The sequence below is a fragment of the Schistocerca nitens genome, chromosome 4 (assembly GCF_023898315.1).
Source record: "Schistocerca nitens isolate TAMUIC-IGC-003100 chromosome 4, iqSchNite1.1, whole genome shotgun sequence".
Taxonomy (NCBI): Eukaryota; Metazoa; Arthropoda; class Insecta; order Orthoptera; family Acrididae; genus Schistocerca; species Schistocerca nitens.
The window spans coordinates 944,163,937-944,180,936 of record NC_064617.1 but is presented as its reverse complement, the minus strand read 5'-3'; positions in this window follow the sequence as shown (position 1 = coordinate 944,180,936).

Genomic DNA, 17,000 nt, shown 5'->3' with positions numbered 1-17,000 from the left:
ATCTACATTTTTGGGGTTCCACACCTCAGTCGGTAAAATCGGAACCCTTATAGGATCATTCTGTTGCCCGCCGTTTGTCTGTCTGTTCGACTGATAAGAAACATTTTTCTCAGGAAGGGCAAGACCCTCAAGTTGAAACTTGGGTCATGTACTAAGGTCCACGGCCCCTTGGCGATGTAAATAATTTCCGTTTCTAAGTCAATGCAATCAAAAGATGCGGCTGTGTTCGTCACAGTCTCAGATACTCGGAAATTCACTCATAAGAACCTATAGATGAACTATTTATATACATGTGGCGTCTGGAAACCGAGAGACTGTTGAATGGGGTCTCGGCGTGACCACGGATTTTTTAAAGATGTATATAAAACGATAAAGATTGTGCCTGGAAGGTGGAGACCGAGAAGTCGAGGCAACGAATCTCGCTCGGGCCATGGATTTTTGAGTCATCGCTTAAACCGCGATCCTTACCAGATAGGGTTGATAGAAGAGATAGAGAAGATCCAACGGAGAGTAGCGCGCTTCGTTACAGGATCATTTAGTAATCGCGAAAGCGTTACGGAGATGATAGATAAACTCCAGTGGAAGACTCTGCAGGAGAGACGCTCAGTAGCTCGGTACGGGCTTTTGTTAAAGTTTCGAGAACATACCTTCACCGAAGAGTCAAGCAGTATATTGCTCCCTCCTACATATATCTCGCGAAGAGACCATGAGGATAAAATCAGAGAGATTAGAGCCCACACAGAGGCATACCGACAATCCTCCTTTCCACGAACAATACGAGACTGGAATAGAATGGAGAACCGGTAGAGGTACTCAAGGTACCCTCCGCCACACACCGTCAGGTGGCTTGCGGAGTATGGATGTAGATGTAGATGTAGATGTGGAAACCTAGCCTGCACCTCTCAACAATGTGAGGAGTTTCCAGAATCGACACGTGGTTCGAATGCCACGTTTAACCTCTGGTGCCTTTTCCACGGATAGATAACTGGTGTCGGTTAGGGACACGTAAGTCGCCGAAATGGCGTCGAGTAGAAAGACGTTCACCGAGCCATTGAGTCACATCAGATTATTATTATTATTATTACCTATACGCACAATTAAGTTTGTACGGAGCCATCAGAGCCCGAATTCTACCGGCACTTGTCCGATTTTTATTAATTAATTAATTAATTTGTTTTGACAAGATCAGAACTAACAGTCCCTCTCTCACATCTAAGTACTCATTTAACATAAATTTCATTACATTTAGTTACGATAATTATGGTTCAAATGGCTCTGAGCACTATGGCACTTAACCTCTGAGGTCATCAGTCGCCTAGAGCTTAGAACTAGGTAAACCTAACTAACCTAAGGACATGACACACATCCACACCCGAGGCAGGATTCGAACCTTCGACCGTATCGGTCTCTCGGTTCCAGACTGTAGCGCCTAGAATCGCTCGGCCACCCAGGTCGGCACGCTTATTATGGTACATCTAATGTACAATATTATAACTGTAGTTCAGAAAGACACGGCTTACACTCGCTCGTGAAAAGTGTAACAATAAAGACAAGTTACAAGAAGATAATTTAAATTATGAGCAGTGGATGAGAGAAGAGGTATGGAAGAGGCAGAGAGAGAGACGAACGAGATAAAACATATTTTGCCGGCCGCTGGTGGTCGAGCGGTTGTAGGCGCTTCAGTCTGGAACCGCGCGACCGCTACGGTCGCAGGTTCGAATCCTGCTTCGGTTATGGATGTGTGTGATGTCCTTAGGTTAGTTAGGTTTAAGTAGTTCTAAGTTCTATGGGACTGATGACCTGAGATGTTAAGTCGCATACTGCTCAGAGCCATTTGAACCATTTTTGAAAACATAATTCGTCTACATCTACATGATTACTCTGCAGTTCACACTTGAGTGCTTGGCACAGGGTTCAGCGAACCATTTTCATATTACTTTTCTACCATTCCACTCTCGAATGGCGCGTGGGAAACAGGAATACAATCTTTCCGTTCGAGCCCTGATTTCTCTTCCTACGTAGGTGGGTGTCAACAAAATATTTTCGTATTCGGAAGAGGAAGTTGGTGATTGAAATTTCGTAAACAGATCTCGCCGCAAAGAAAGCTGCCTTTGTTTCAGTGACTGCCACCCCAACTCGTGTATCATATAAGTGACACTCTCACCCCTATTGCACAATAAAATGAAACGTACTGCCCATCTTTGCACTTTTTCGATGTCCTCCATCGATCCTACCTAGTATGGATCCACACCGCGCAGATTAATAAAGACTGGAGAAAAAAATGGCGTCATCGAGCGAGAAATGAAAGTAGAACGAAGCGTAAATGGAGAGAATCATTTCCTTTACTGTTTGACAGAGGGGAAACTGGTGGTATACGTTGACTATGGGCAAACATTATGAGTGTGACAGAAGGAACTACTTCATCTTCTTCTTAAAGGCATTGGAGCATATAATTGTGCTGGGACTGAGGGTTAGTTTGTTCCAGAGGCGGACAGAAAGAACATAAAACGTTATTACGAAAATTTTTGTCTTCTTCGCGGGCTTATCTAGGCTCCTAGTTAAGTTAGAATTTGTGTTTCGATTACGATGAGATTACAGGTACTTAATCTCTAATGCGAGGTGCTAGGGAGCATGGGCACCGAGGAGCCGATGATGTAAACATAGTGTATGGTAGTGACGCACCTTAGCTGGCAGCAACGTACATAACTGGGTGTATGAGTCACTGATATAATTAGATGGGTATTCGCAGTTATAGCGCACAGCACACACAAGCATCCATGGATAGTTGTAGGCGGCTAGTGTTCTCACTACTCGTCCGTGGTGGATTACATCACGACACTGGAGGTTCGGGACAACGGCTGACTACAATTGTTTACGTCTTACACCCTGAGGAAATACGAAACGGTTTAAGGGCATAGAGGCAAGCGGGAGCCTTCCCGCGTGTGGCAACAGTAGCTCCTACCCAGCTGAGACGCACATCCAAAGCTGCACCAGAGTTCTTCACTATTTTCTGATAAGGTTATTTCTTTATTTCTTACACTGTAGCGTGCTACCTACGTTTTAAACACAGTCTGTATTCTTTCTTACACAATCTGTTACTATCAACAGCAATTATTTTCTCTACATCGGCAACCAACGACAGGATTTTTGATAAGTTACTGGAATACCGTTGGGAATAATAAGAAGCTAATTTTTCGAGGAATTCAGAACTTGTTAATTTCTAATGGGATACTTAAATTACTTACGACTTTCTCACATTTAATTTAAGTTCCGGGTTTTGCAGCCATCTTAACAGTGAAGGCCCGTAGGTCGTTGTCTCGATTCCCACGCACGGGGTCCCGGGTCCGATTCCTGGCGGGGTCAGGGATTTTCCCTGCCTGAAGATGACTGGGTGTTGTTGTATCGTCTTCATCATCATCATTCATCCCCATTACGGTCGGAGGAAGGCAATGGCAAACCACATCCGCTAGGACCTTGCCTTGTCGGCGGTGCGTGTCTCCCGCATCGTTCTCTGTGTTCCGCGGAGTATGGGACCTCATCATCCTAATAGTGAAGACTTGACGATGGCAGTATTGATGTCTTCAGGTATGGCGCTTAGGTAAAGCTGGAGATCGTCTCCGTAGAAATAATATTTGCGTAGATAAGTATTTACATAGTTTTATAGGTTGCGAAATAATTCTTTGTTTCTTCTCTTCATCTGTTGAGATGAAGATGACCGCTGGCTGGTCAAAACTTGTTACAGCGTTGCGAAATAAAGTTCCAAATGAATCGTAAATAATAAATAATAAATTAGTCTTTTCAGTAGAGCATCCATTTGGTGTATGTGTCAAATGGGCTCCTATTATTTGTTAACTCTGTGCTGCCTACGTAATATCTCTCTACGGTCTGAAATGCCAATGGTCTTGTCACGTAGAATACGCCCTCATACATTCTCGAACGACCACCAAAGTTAGGCAAAGTCAGACGCAGTGAGTACCCGTCAGGTACGCCTGGTGCCGTTGGTTCAGAGACACACAATTCGCCGATTTGGAGTCCAACTGAATGCCTTGCACCAGTTCGGTGAAACGAATGTACAAAATTTTGCTGCAAGGGTCTCTATGTTATGAGACTCATTTATTCCCGTATTTCGACTGGTTTTTAATTTTTTTCTATACATTTAGGAGCCCTGTATCTTCCTCTTCCAAGAGCAACCACGTTTTAGGGCATGAACGTTCTTAAAACAGTTATCCACAGCGTGGCGCAAAAGGTCATAAGGAGTCCAGAGACGGATAGCTATAGTTTACTGACCAGTCATGTTGCCTGCGCGGTCGCCTTCTACGTAGTACATGACAGAAAGGTATTCAGTGTTCCCAGAGTGCAATGTTTTTTGCCAGAGAGGCATTTCTGAATAACAGCTGTTAAACTTTATGGAGGCACAATCAGACGACAATAAGGAGCAGGTACCGTAATGGAATTTTCGAAAGCGAACGGAACGGAACGAAGCGATGACCCCTGAGGAGGGCGATCGCCGCGGCTCGGCCCACTCCACTTTCTGCTCGGCCGGCCAGCCGGGGGCGGCGGGTGGGGGCAGCGGGGGCGGTGTCGCAAGACTGGCCACAGCCGCCCCCGGGTCACGGTCTCGTCCGCCACTCCTCCGATCCGGACTGCTCTCCAAGAGGCCGCTAAATATCACGGGTTCACATCCCGACGATAAAAGGGAACTCTACGACTCAGAACCACGCCCGCCGGGGCCAGCACGGCGAAACAACAAATCCTCTTTCGTGAATAGCGACACATCGTCCAGAGTGGGAAGCTACATCTACTCTTAGCAAGCGATCTTATTGTGGTTCAAATGGTTCAAATGGCTCTGAGCACTATGGGACTTAACTTCTGTGGTCATCAGTCCCCTAGAACTTAGAACTACTTAAACCTAACTAACCTAAGGACATCACACACATCCATGCCCGAAGCAGGACTCGAACCTGCAACCGTAGTGGTCACGCGGTTCCAGACTGAAGCGCCTTTAACCGCACGCCCACACCGGACGGCCCCTTATGGTGGTGGAGGGCACTTTGTTTCTCACTATCAATTCTCCCTTTTCTTGTTCCAGTCGCTAAAGTTGCGCTAGAAGAGCGGTTGTTGGCACACTTTAGTGTGAGCTTGAATCCTCGCGAGATATACGTAGTAGAAAGCAGTATATTGGTTGACTCTTCTAGAAACGTAAGCTCTCGGAATTTTTAAAGCAAACCACACCGTGAAATGGATCGCCTCTCCTGCGGAATCGTCTTTCACTGGGTTTGGGTGAGCATCTCCGTGACGCATTCACGCTTGCCAAATGAACCTGTAACGAAACGCAATGTTATTCCTTGAATCCACTCTACTTCCTGTACGATTTCTCTTACTTACATGTCCCAAACTGACGAACAGTACTCAAATACTTGTAGAATTAGGATTTTGAAAGCTACCTGCTTTGTGGTTGGATGACACTTGCTGACGGCTCTGCCAATGAATCTGTCAGCATATGTCTTACATGCATTAGGTTTTATGTAGTAGTCCCACTTTAAATCGCTCCCTACGCTTACTCCAAGTATTTAATGGATACGACTGCTTCCACTGATTGTCTTGCAGTCGTATAATCAAATAATAATGGCTCTTTCTGCCTATTTATGCACAGTACGTAATATTTGCTCGGGTCACGGTCGACTGATAATCCCCACACCAAGTGTCGGTCCTCCGTAGATGTTCCTGCATTCCATTACAATTTTCAAGGATTGCGGCTTCTCTGTATACAACAGTGTCATCCGAGAAACGTCTCACGAAACGTGAGCTTATTCACTACGTCATTTACACGTGATATTGTCAAAAGCAATGATGCCGTAATTCACCTTTCGGGTACGCCTGAAGTTATCTTCACCTCTGAAAATTTCTCTCCGTTAAGAAAGACACGATGTGCTGTGTTTACTCGAAAGACTTCCATCCAAAGACGGAGCTGATATAATAACACTCCAAACGCTCGTAATATTTCGTTAGGGGTCTGTGCGTAACTGTGTCGCAAGTCTTCCGGAAGTCCAGGAACACAGCTTTAAACTGGGCCCCAAAATTTACTGCTTCCTGACACCAATAATTGGAAGTCGCCCACTTATAATCCAACTTCTTAAAAATAAGGCATCCGATAACAGCCAGTGACACCAAGTAGGCAATATCGAGGTTGGAAATGCGACAAATTACGTAGGTCTGCTGAAACTTACAGGTTAGATTTGCAGCGCAGCATCATTTAGATTCATGGGAAATACAATTTAGATTCATGGGAAATATAGCATGCCTTCTCCCATCATTTGACTCCTTCTTTACATGTTTTTAGTTCAAAATAGTATCGCTAACGAATGGCAGGAGAACTTTCGCTGAAATGCGACGAGTACTACTACACTACCGTTAGCGACTCGTGGCAGTCTTTCATGTGCCAGATGGTCCGCCCCCGGTAGCTGAGTGGTCAACGTGACAGATTGTCTGTCCTAAGGGCTCGGGTTCGATTCCCGGCTGGGTCGGAGATTTTCTCCGCTCAGGGACTGGGTGTTGTGTTGTCCTCTTCATCATTTCATCCCCATCAAAGCACAAGTCGCCGAAGTGGTGTCAAATCGAAAGACTTGCACCTGGCGAACTGTCTACCCGACGGGAGGTCCTCGTCACACGACATTTATTTATGTGCCAGAAGACCTCCTCCAACCCCGATATTTCAGCTTGTGGAGGGGGGACGATCGCATCTGTCGCTGCTGATTTTCCTTTTCCTGTTTTCTGAGGTTTTGTGTACTTCCTTCTGTGTTTGACGTCTGATGAGCTTGTCTGTTGCCAGTCAGTATTTTTCGTTAGGCCCTATAGCCGTAATGCGCAGCACTATTTTAAATTTGTACTTCAAAATGGTTCAAATGGCTCTGAGCGCTATGGGACTCAACGTCTGAGGTCATCAGTCCCCTAGAGCTTAGAACTATTCAAACCTAACTAACCTAAGGACATCACACACATCCATGCCCAAGGCAGGATTGGCATCTGCGACCGGAGCGGTCGGGCGGTTCCAGACTGTAGCGCCTAGAACCGCTCGGCCACACCGGCCGGCATTTGTACTTCCTCAAACTTACCCACTCCTTGTGAAAGAGTCTTTTCTGAAGAAAGAAACATATGCTGAGAGAAAAATCAATTCACTTCTTATGCTATATAATTCTTTCGTTGTTTTACACAACAAAATCGTCTCTTAGGGAAGAGTGCTGGTTTTACAATGGCAACGTTCTTCTTGTATAACACACAGTACTATTCAACTTTATAGAGTCATTAGCAACATAACCATTTCATTTTTACTGGGATTCCGACAGTCGTCCAGAGACAAGGAAAAGTACTCACCTTTAGTGGGACAATTCCTCGCGTGTCGTACTTCCCTTGCATAAGGATACTTGCATTAGCTTCCAATTACCATGGTACTCTTCTGGTCTAATATGTGTTAACAATGAAAATAGTTGGTACCTTCTTTCACTGAGCAATTCTTTCCAATTTTTATACAAACCTTAATGTTGATTGTATTTTGTAGTTGAAAAAATTGTAATACTCGTTGCCCCTTCATTTATTTCAGAACGAGTGCTAATGATAAAAAAAAATTATGAATTAGCGACTGTTGACATGTTCATTAAAATACTTTGACATATGTAGCGCAGTTGAGTTATGGGACAACTGCAGTACTGTGTGGTAGTCTCTCCCCAGGAAGTGTACAGTAACTTTCTGCACTTTCAACAGTCTCATGATTGGTTAGAGCCACAGTTGTGAAACAGAGAAACAGAAAGTCTCATAGCACATTCTACGTGAATAAATATCAAAGTGCTTGCAACCATACGAGGTAATTAGTCTTTAAGTGTGGTAGGGCGAAGGAAGGGTGCTCTTGTGTAATTTTGCGAGTAATACAGCAGTCGTTTCTTTCTTAATTTCCATCCCATTCTCGCAAAAGAGGTGACATGGTGGCTGGAAGGACAAAGTAACTGTTTTCCATCAGTCTAGTTTGTTGAGATGCAATGGGGCTAAAACAAAGTATAAATCTGTGGAAAACACGAAGATGATATTAAACTAACACAGGCGACGTGTAGCTGTGGCGATTATTATTTTGTGGGAAACCATTGTGGTGTCAATGATAAACTGGATGGAGGTGATGTTGCTGAGTATGAGTACCAGCTGGAGGGAAAGTATCTTAGGCTCTCTGACCAGCTCACGGCTAGAGCTTTCTGGAATGGAAAATCAAAAGTAGAGGAAAATGTGACAAAGCTGATATTTTAAGTTCGAGGCTGAAATCTGTAGTGGTTCAATGCAGGGGTTGCTTGTAATGGAGATTTGCTCCAGTACTCTAAGAGCTGCACTTCTACATAAGGCTTAACTTTCAGAAAATAATTTATAATAAACATTCCGAAGTAGAGGAAGTATCAGGGAAAGACAAGCTGTTGCGCCATTTGTCCTGTACTGGTACGGAAACAGCGGAAATTCCCTAGTTGGAATTATGACAACACTCAGACATCCATGACAAGTCGGAATGACATACAGATGTTGCGGAAAGTACATCTCAGTCGTGTTGGGGTCGTCAGTGATTGTTGAAACGTTTGAGCTGTCAATATTTTATTTTCTGACACAAATATCAATACGAAATTACTAGGTTCGATTACTATACTCTACAATAATTTGCAACTGGCAGTTAATATGTGTTTTGGTGTATAGAATTAAAATCTAACTTTCAGAATGTTCTAGCAAGTAAGATTTTTGAGTTTTTAAGAATTTTTATTGTTTATTCTTCATTTTACGTATTTCACTGTTTACTTGTTTTTTGTTTAGACTTCTATTATTTTTAATTTTTGTTTTAGATCAATTGGAACTTTCTTTGTTCAGTATTTCCATATGCCGAATTCAATGTGATAAGGCTATCTAAAGATATCAATAGTCCGAGGAGGCCCCTAGGTGAACAACATAACCCACAAAAGTGTTGACTCTATGCTGATTCCAATAAAACCGACTTAAAATCGCTACTACTGCATAAAGGTGATACGCTTCCATCAATGCATTTGGCTTGTGCAGTGGACATGAAAGAAACTTATGAAACCATAACTTTGCTACTAGAAGCAATCGCATGTAAAGACCTTGACTGGCAACTTTGCTGTGATTCAAAACTTGTTGCACTCCTTATAGGTTTACATGGTGTTATCACGAAACGCTGCGGATTTTTGTGCCTATGGAACAGTCATGACAACAAGGACCACTGTAGAATGAAGCAATGACCTACAGGGAAATCATATGTTACTGGAAAGAAAAATGTGAAAAATACTCCATTGACTGAGCCCGATAAAACCATATCAAGTTGGGCTTTATTAAAAACTTTGTTAAAGGTATGGATAAAATAGGTCGGGCCTTCGATCATTCGAAAGAATAGTTATCTCGACTGAGAGAAGCAAACCTTAAAGAAGCCATATTTTTTGGACCACAAATGAGAAAACTAATGAATGATACAACATTTGGTACCAGACTCTAAAATATGGAATTAGCTGCTTGGTGACTTTTCAAAGTAATTGTGAAAGGCTTTTTTTGGGCGACGAAAGAGATGATGGCTATGTCTCTATTGCGGATAGTCAGTTAGACAGTTACAAGAACCTGGGGTGAAGAACGTCAATTAAAATTCACTTTTCTCATTCCCGCATTAATTTGTTTTCCAGAACTTTTGGGAACCAGAAGCGTGAGTGGGGTGAACGCATAGCAGGGCCACTGGAGTACTTCGATGATGGGTGATTACTACTGGTGTCTTTTAATGCAGAGTGATGAAATGGCATAAGGAGAGTATCGTTGGCACATTTTTCTAATTCCAAAGAAGATTAAAGTTGAAAATATGTTGTGAACTAATTTAGACGTTCTGGTGGTGTCATGTTTACATGTACCTTTTAAATAGTATTGAGTTGTAAAGTTCTGAAGATTTTTTCCTTGTCTGTTTTAATTCTGTCAATGTTCGCCAGTATGGGTTTTGATTCTGCTCCCTATTTAGGAACCGTGAAGAGATAGACAGAAACAAATTTTACCAGTTAATTCAGAACCCCAAATTTAGGTAGATCCACCCATTTACAGACCAAATGGCGAAAAATGCAATATCTTAGAATGGCAATTTTCCGCCTGGACTGCTAAATGTTTAGCCGGCCGCTGGTGGCCGAGCGGTTCTGGCGCTACAGTCTGGAACCGCGCGAGCGCTACGGTCGCAGGTTCGAATCCTGCCTCGGGCATGGATGTGTGTGTTGTCCTTAGGTTAGTTAGATTTAAGTAGTTCTAAGTTCTAGGGGACTTATGACCTCAGCAGTTGAGTCCCATAGTGCTCAGAGCCATTTTTTTGCTAAACGTTTACTTATTCATCACGATCGTGATGTTGGCTTATTAAGACAGTTTCAACAGACAGATCACTAAGAACTGCCTCAATGCATTGTTGCTTTTAAAGGACAGTTTTCTCGAAATATTACATATGTATAAGGCAACAGGAACGTAAGTCATTAATATATAAGAACGTTGCACTTCGTGCAAATACCTGCTACCGAATCCGTGTGATCCGCGCACCTGTTTCACTATGCTTCCACCAGGTGTGACATTCGACAACTAAAGCTCTACGTTCGTTCTGGGTGCTACTAGCAGACATCGTGTCTATGGCATCATAAGCCGAAATCACGATGCAGGTGAATAAATAAACTTTTGACAGTTCACACGGAAAAAATCCTTTCTAAATTCAAATGGTTCAAAAAATGTGTGTGAAAACGTATGGGACTTAACTGCTAAGGTCATCAGTCCCTATGCTTACACACTACTAAACCTAAATTATCCTAAGAACAGACACACACATCCATGCCCGAGGGAGGACTCGAACCTCCGCCAGGACCAGCTGCACAGTCCTCAAATGGTTCAAATGGCTCTGAGCACTATGGGACTTAAATTCTGAGGTCATCAGTCCCCTACAACATAGGATTACTTAAACCGCCTTCAGGCTACTTCTGCATCGTTCCATTCTCTGGCAGATCGTAGGAAAAATGAACACTAAAATCTTTCAGTACGAGCCCTGATTTCTCTTGTTTTGTTATGATGATTATTTCTCCCTATGTATGTTGGCGACAGTAAAATCTTTTCACATTCAAAGGAGAGAGATAGTGATTCAAATTGATTGAAATTTCGTGAAAAGATCTCGTCGCAACAAAGTATTTTTTTTTAACCCTCCGTCGCTCGCGTGGATTACACTCGTTTTGAGTATCTTTCTGTTAACTCTCCAGCAGTCAGCTCCAATCATTGTTGGCTTTCAGTTATGATAGATAAATTATTTATGAAACATTATTATAGTCTGGAGGACACCAGTCATCCGCGCGAGCTCTGCTGCCACAATCTGAAATAAAGTAAGTCTACTTTATTGCTTTCCTAGATTCAGCCGATCTTTCATGTGCGTAAATTTGGGCTTATTGAAACTGACTGCAGTTACCTTCCGTGTTACCTAATATTCTCTTTATTTTTAGATTGTGGAAGAAATGTCAAAAGCAGAAAAACCTCGGACAGAGTTTAGTAGAGATCCTAATGTGTGGTTGGAATGGTTCAATGACCTCAGTGACGAAGAAGCTCACAGTGATAGCGCCGACTCAGAGACTGAAGACTGTGTTCATGAAAGTGGTCATGATTCAGGAACAGAACAAGATGTGCCGGGGAATAATGATTATGAGTCACAGGAAGAAGTAACTCAAGAGCATGCATTTCTTTTAGGGAAATATGGAATAACTAAACTGAGGAAAAATAAATATCCTACCATTGTTAGAACCAGATCTTGTAATATTATTACGCATTGGCCTGGACCAAAACATCAAGCTCGTGTAAAAAAGACAGAAATAGAAAATCTGAATTTGTTCTTGGATGTAAACATAAAAGCATTGTCGCAACATGCACAAATATATCGGTCGGTGAAGTTCATCCTAACTTCTCTAGGGAAAGGGATGCCATAGAGATCAGAGCTTTCATTGGGTTGTTATGTCTGTGGAGATCTTTGAGATGTTCTAGGAAGCGTATATCGAAATTTTGGGATAACTCAAAGTGAAACGGACTTGAATCGTGTTATTTATGCATAAGTGAAAACTGATTCAGGTTTCTGTTGAGATGTCTTAGGATTGATGATATCCGTGATACAGGTGTTCGCAGAGAGACTGAAAAGTTGGCTCCTATCAGAGAGGTTCAAAAATAGTTCAAATGGCTCTGAGCACTATGGAACTTAACATCTGAGGTCATCAGTCCCCTAGACCGTAGAACTACTTAGACCTAACTAACCTAAGGACATCACACACATCCATGCCCGAGGCAGGATTCGAACCTGCGACCGTAGCGGTCGCGCGGTTCGAGACTGAAGCGCCTAGAACCGCTCGGCCACTCAGGCCGGCTATCAGAGAGGTACTTGAACAATTCACGAACAATTGCCAAAAATATTTTTCACCTTGGCATTTAGAGGAAACTGCCCATTCCATTCAGGCAATATATCCCTAGCAAACCAGCAAAGTATGGGTTAGAAGTGTTTGCATTGGTTGATGTAAAAACAGCTTACACTTTGAATATAGAACCGTAAGTCGGTAGGCAACCAGAGGGATTGTGTAATGCCAGTAATTTAGCTGAAGATATTGTACTTCGAATGGTCGAACTGTTTCAAACGTTACAGTATACACTACTGGCCATTAAAATTGCTACACCAAGAAGATGACGTGCTACAGACGTGAAATTTAACCGACCGGAAGAAGATGCTGTGATATGCAAATGATTAGCTTTTCAGAGCATTCACACAAGGTTGGTGCCGGTGGCGACACCTACAACGTGCTGACACGAGGAAAGTTTCCAGCCGATTTCTCATACACAAACAGCAGTTGACCGGCGTTGCCTGGTGAAACGTTGTTGTGACGGCTCGTGTAAGGAGAAGAAATGCGTACCATCACGTTTTCGACTTTGATAAAGGTCGGATTGTAGCCTATCGCGTTTGCGGTTTAACGTATCGCGACATTGCTGCTCGCGTTGGTCGAGATCCAATGACTGTTAGCATAATATGGAATCGGTGGGTTCATGAGGGTAATACGGAACGCCGTGCGGGATCCCAACGGCCTTGTACCACTAGCAGTCGATATATAACGGATCGTGCAGCCACGTCTCAATCCCTGAGTCAAGAATTGGCGACGTTTGCAAGACAACAACCATCTGCACGGACAGTTCGACGACGTTTGCAACAGCATGGACTATCAGCTCGGAGACCATGGCTGCGGTGACCCTTGACGCTGCATCAGAGAGGAGCGCCTACAATGATGTACTCAACAACGAACCTGGGTGCACGAATGGCAAACCGTCATTTTTTCGGACGAATCCAGGCTCTGTTTACAGCATCATGATGGTCGCATCCGTGTTTGGCAACATCGCGGTGAACGCACATTGGAAGCGTGTATTCGTCATCCCCATACTGGCGTATCACCCGGCTTGATGGTATGGGGTACCATTGGTTACACGTCTCGGTCACCTCTTCTTCGCATTGAAGGCAGTCTGAACAGTGTACGTTACATTTCAGACGTGTTAAGACCCGCCGAAGTCGCCGAGCGGTTCGAGGCACTTCAGTCTGGAACCGCGCGACCGATACGGTCGCAGGTTCGAATCCCGCCTCGGGCATGGATGTGTGTGATGTCCTTAGGTTGGGTAGGTTTAAGTAGTTCTAAGTTCTAGGGGACTGATGGCCTCAGATATTAAGTCCCATAGTGCTCAGAGCTATTTTTGAACCGCGCGAGTGAGCGTGTCACGAATTTTCGCGCGAGTAACGGAGGCTTAATGATTACCATCGCAACTCGCTTATCACATCCGTTCAACTCTCTCCGTAGTTCACTCCAACCACGGAGGACAACGTGATTTCCACAGTGGTTGAAGTGTGCTATGGCGTCTGCCCCGCGTTCTGAAGATATGCAGTAACAGCCGAAACGGTACTGTGTGTGAATGTGCAGGCAGATAAACTGTTTTCAAAACAAAGCGGCTGTTTACTGGTTAGCGCGCCGGCCGGCACGCCCTCGCCTCGGTTCCAGTCGGCAGACAGGCCTTGTGGCTGCGTGTGTGTGCGTGTGTGTGTGTGTGTGTGTGTGTGCGTGTGTAGCAGTGACCCGCAGCGCTTAGGCACGCTGCGCGCTGCAGGTGCAGCGGCCGGCCGTTGCCCCGCCTAACCGGCTGTGCGGCCTTGCCGGCGCACCTGCAGCCTGACGACAACACGTGTACGGCTGGGCTGCCGTGAACTTGGCCGCGGCTGGCGCGGCGGCCGTGACTCGGCGCGGGATGCGCTGCCGTAATCGGAGGCTCGCCACTCTCTCCTCGTCGGATCAAGGTCGTGATGCAACCGCCACACCGGGAGGCCGCAGCGCATCACGATCACCCGTTGGCGCGGTCGCCACTTGCCTTCCAGCGCCGGCAGCTTCGCGGCCGGCGCATCTTCAGCACACTAGCCACCATAGTTGTGGCCTTCCACGTGTGAAGAAAATTGCCAAATGTATTTTGATACTGGAAACGTTCACCCCCATACTGACCTACATTTCGCCGGCCGGGGTGGCCGAGCGGGTCTAGGCGCTACAGTCTGGAACCGCGCGACCACAACGGTCGCAGGTTTGAATCTTGCCTCAGGCATCGGTGTGTATGATGTCCTTAGGTTAGTTAGTTTTAAGTAGTTCTAAGTTCTAGGGGACTGATGACCTCAGAAGTTAAGTCCCATAGTGCTCAGAGCCATTTGAACTACTTGACCTATATTTCCATGCACCTGTCGGTCGCAAATTTAATTACGGGTATTGGAAAAAATTGGTTAGACACTGGACTCGCATTCGGGAGGACGACGGTTCAATCCAGCGTCCGGCCATCCTGATTTAGGTTTTCAGTGGTTTCCCTAAATCACTCAAGGCAAATGCCGAGACGATTCCTCTGAAAGGGCACGGCCGACTTCCTTTCCCATCCCTCCCTAATCCGATGAGACCGATGACCTCGCTGTCTGCTCTCCTTCCCCAAACAACCCAACCCCTATTGGAAAAGCAAATGGAAACGCTGGGCGACCTACGCGCCGGATGGGGATGAAATGATGATGAAGACAACCCAACACCCAGTCCCTGAGCGGAGAAAATCTCCGACCCAGGCGTGAATCTAACCATCTAACCCGGGCCCATAGAACGGAAATCTGTCACACTGACCACTTTTTTTTAAAATTTTATTCGTTGTTGATCGATGTGTTTGGTCGCTGCGGACGTCACATGACATCCGGTCAAGTTCGTTTTGTTGATCCTTCCACCCAGTTTTTTTTTTTTTTTTTTTTTTTTTTTTTTTTTTTTTTTTTTTTTACAGAGGCCAACCAGCTCTCTGACGGAACACACTGACCTACTGTGCGGGCTAAGCACTCAGCTATCGGGGCGGACATTACAGGTACTGGAAGTGATTTAGTTCGAGCGTAGAGAGTAAATACAGGCACAGTCGGACTTTTCGGCATCCCCTTCCCCTCTCCTCTCTTCTACTTTATTTTTTCGACATTTTTAGTTTTCAAACATTTTTGTGTTCTCCTATGGAATTAAGATTCCATATAACTCAAAAATTAAAAAAAAAACAATTATTTTATTACAGTCAACCCGTAATAATTGGAGCATCGATTAATCAAATTTTTTCGAAAGGTCGTATTTGTCAGATCCCTTAAAATATTTTCGATCGCTCTAAGGAATGTTATTGGTTTTGGCATACTCGACAGATCGAAGCAGTTTTCATAATTGGCAGCCGTGCAAACACTATATATTTTGAAATCAGTATTTTTGGAACTCAGTGATTCGAACTGTTTCAACAACGTTTCAGATGACTGTTTTGTCATTAAGCCTTCCATCACACTCAACTGATAATGTGTAACATACTATACTACAAATGGCTTCAAACGAGTACAACTGTCATTGAAGGGGATTCTGTCATTCACACTATCAAACTTCCTGAAGCAGAAAGACAGGATTGCTAAAGACTTAGGCTATTATATGGAGGGAAGAAATGGACTCGCAGTTGTCAGGTCTGTTATTGCTGCTTCAATGGCAGGTTATCAATATTTTAAGTGAGTTTGAACGTGGTGTTATAGTCGGCAAACAAGCGATGGGACACAAAATCTCCGAGGTTGCGATGAAGTGGGGATTTTCCCATACGACTATTTCGCGAGTGTACCGTTCAAACGTCCCCTTTTGAAAAAATTATAAAAGACTGTGCTTATCCTGACACACAATATTTTTGGCGCAAAGCAATCTGACTCTCAAAAATCCCTACAAAAGAATGGCCCTGACTAACAATAACCTATACCTTTCACAAATCACTTACCTCGCAAAAATCTTCGTTACTCGAATTACTGCAATACAGCGAGCGCCACTACTGCCAGCTAACTAAAAGATTCAAACTACTGAAGGCACTAACTACTGATAGGCATAGTTAGCAAATGAAAGATTTTAATAGAGAACAAACAATGTATTTACCTTAATAGTGTTGAAAAATCATAATATACATAGCAATTCATGACATCCAGTCTTACAAATTTCAAAACTCCGCCATCTCTCTCCCGACATCCACCACTGCTGGCGGCTCACCTCCAACTACGCAACGCTACGCGCTGTTAACAGCCAACTGCCCAACACTACAATGGCAGACAACAATGCAAACTAGCCACAGACTGCACACAGCACAGCTAGTGATTTTCATACAGAGCGCTACGTGGCGTTACCAATAAAAGAACCTAAACAGCCTACTTACATAGCCCCTATGCTCCCCATAAAAAATTTTACAAATTGTTTTGGACAGTGGCCAATAATTATTTGATAAAATTTTTCATAATTACAGTAACAAAGATATCAAATGCACACACTTATTGATACAATGTTGGTCAAATGCTAAAATTTTCTCACAGTCCATAAAGACAGTCCTGACCATTCGTCACAGTAAAATTG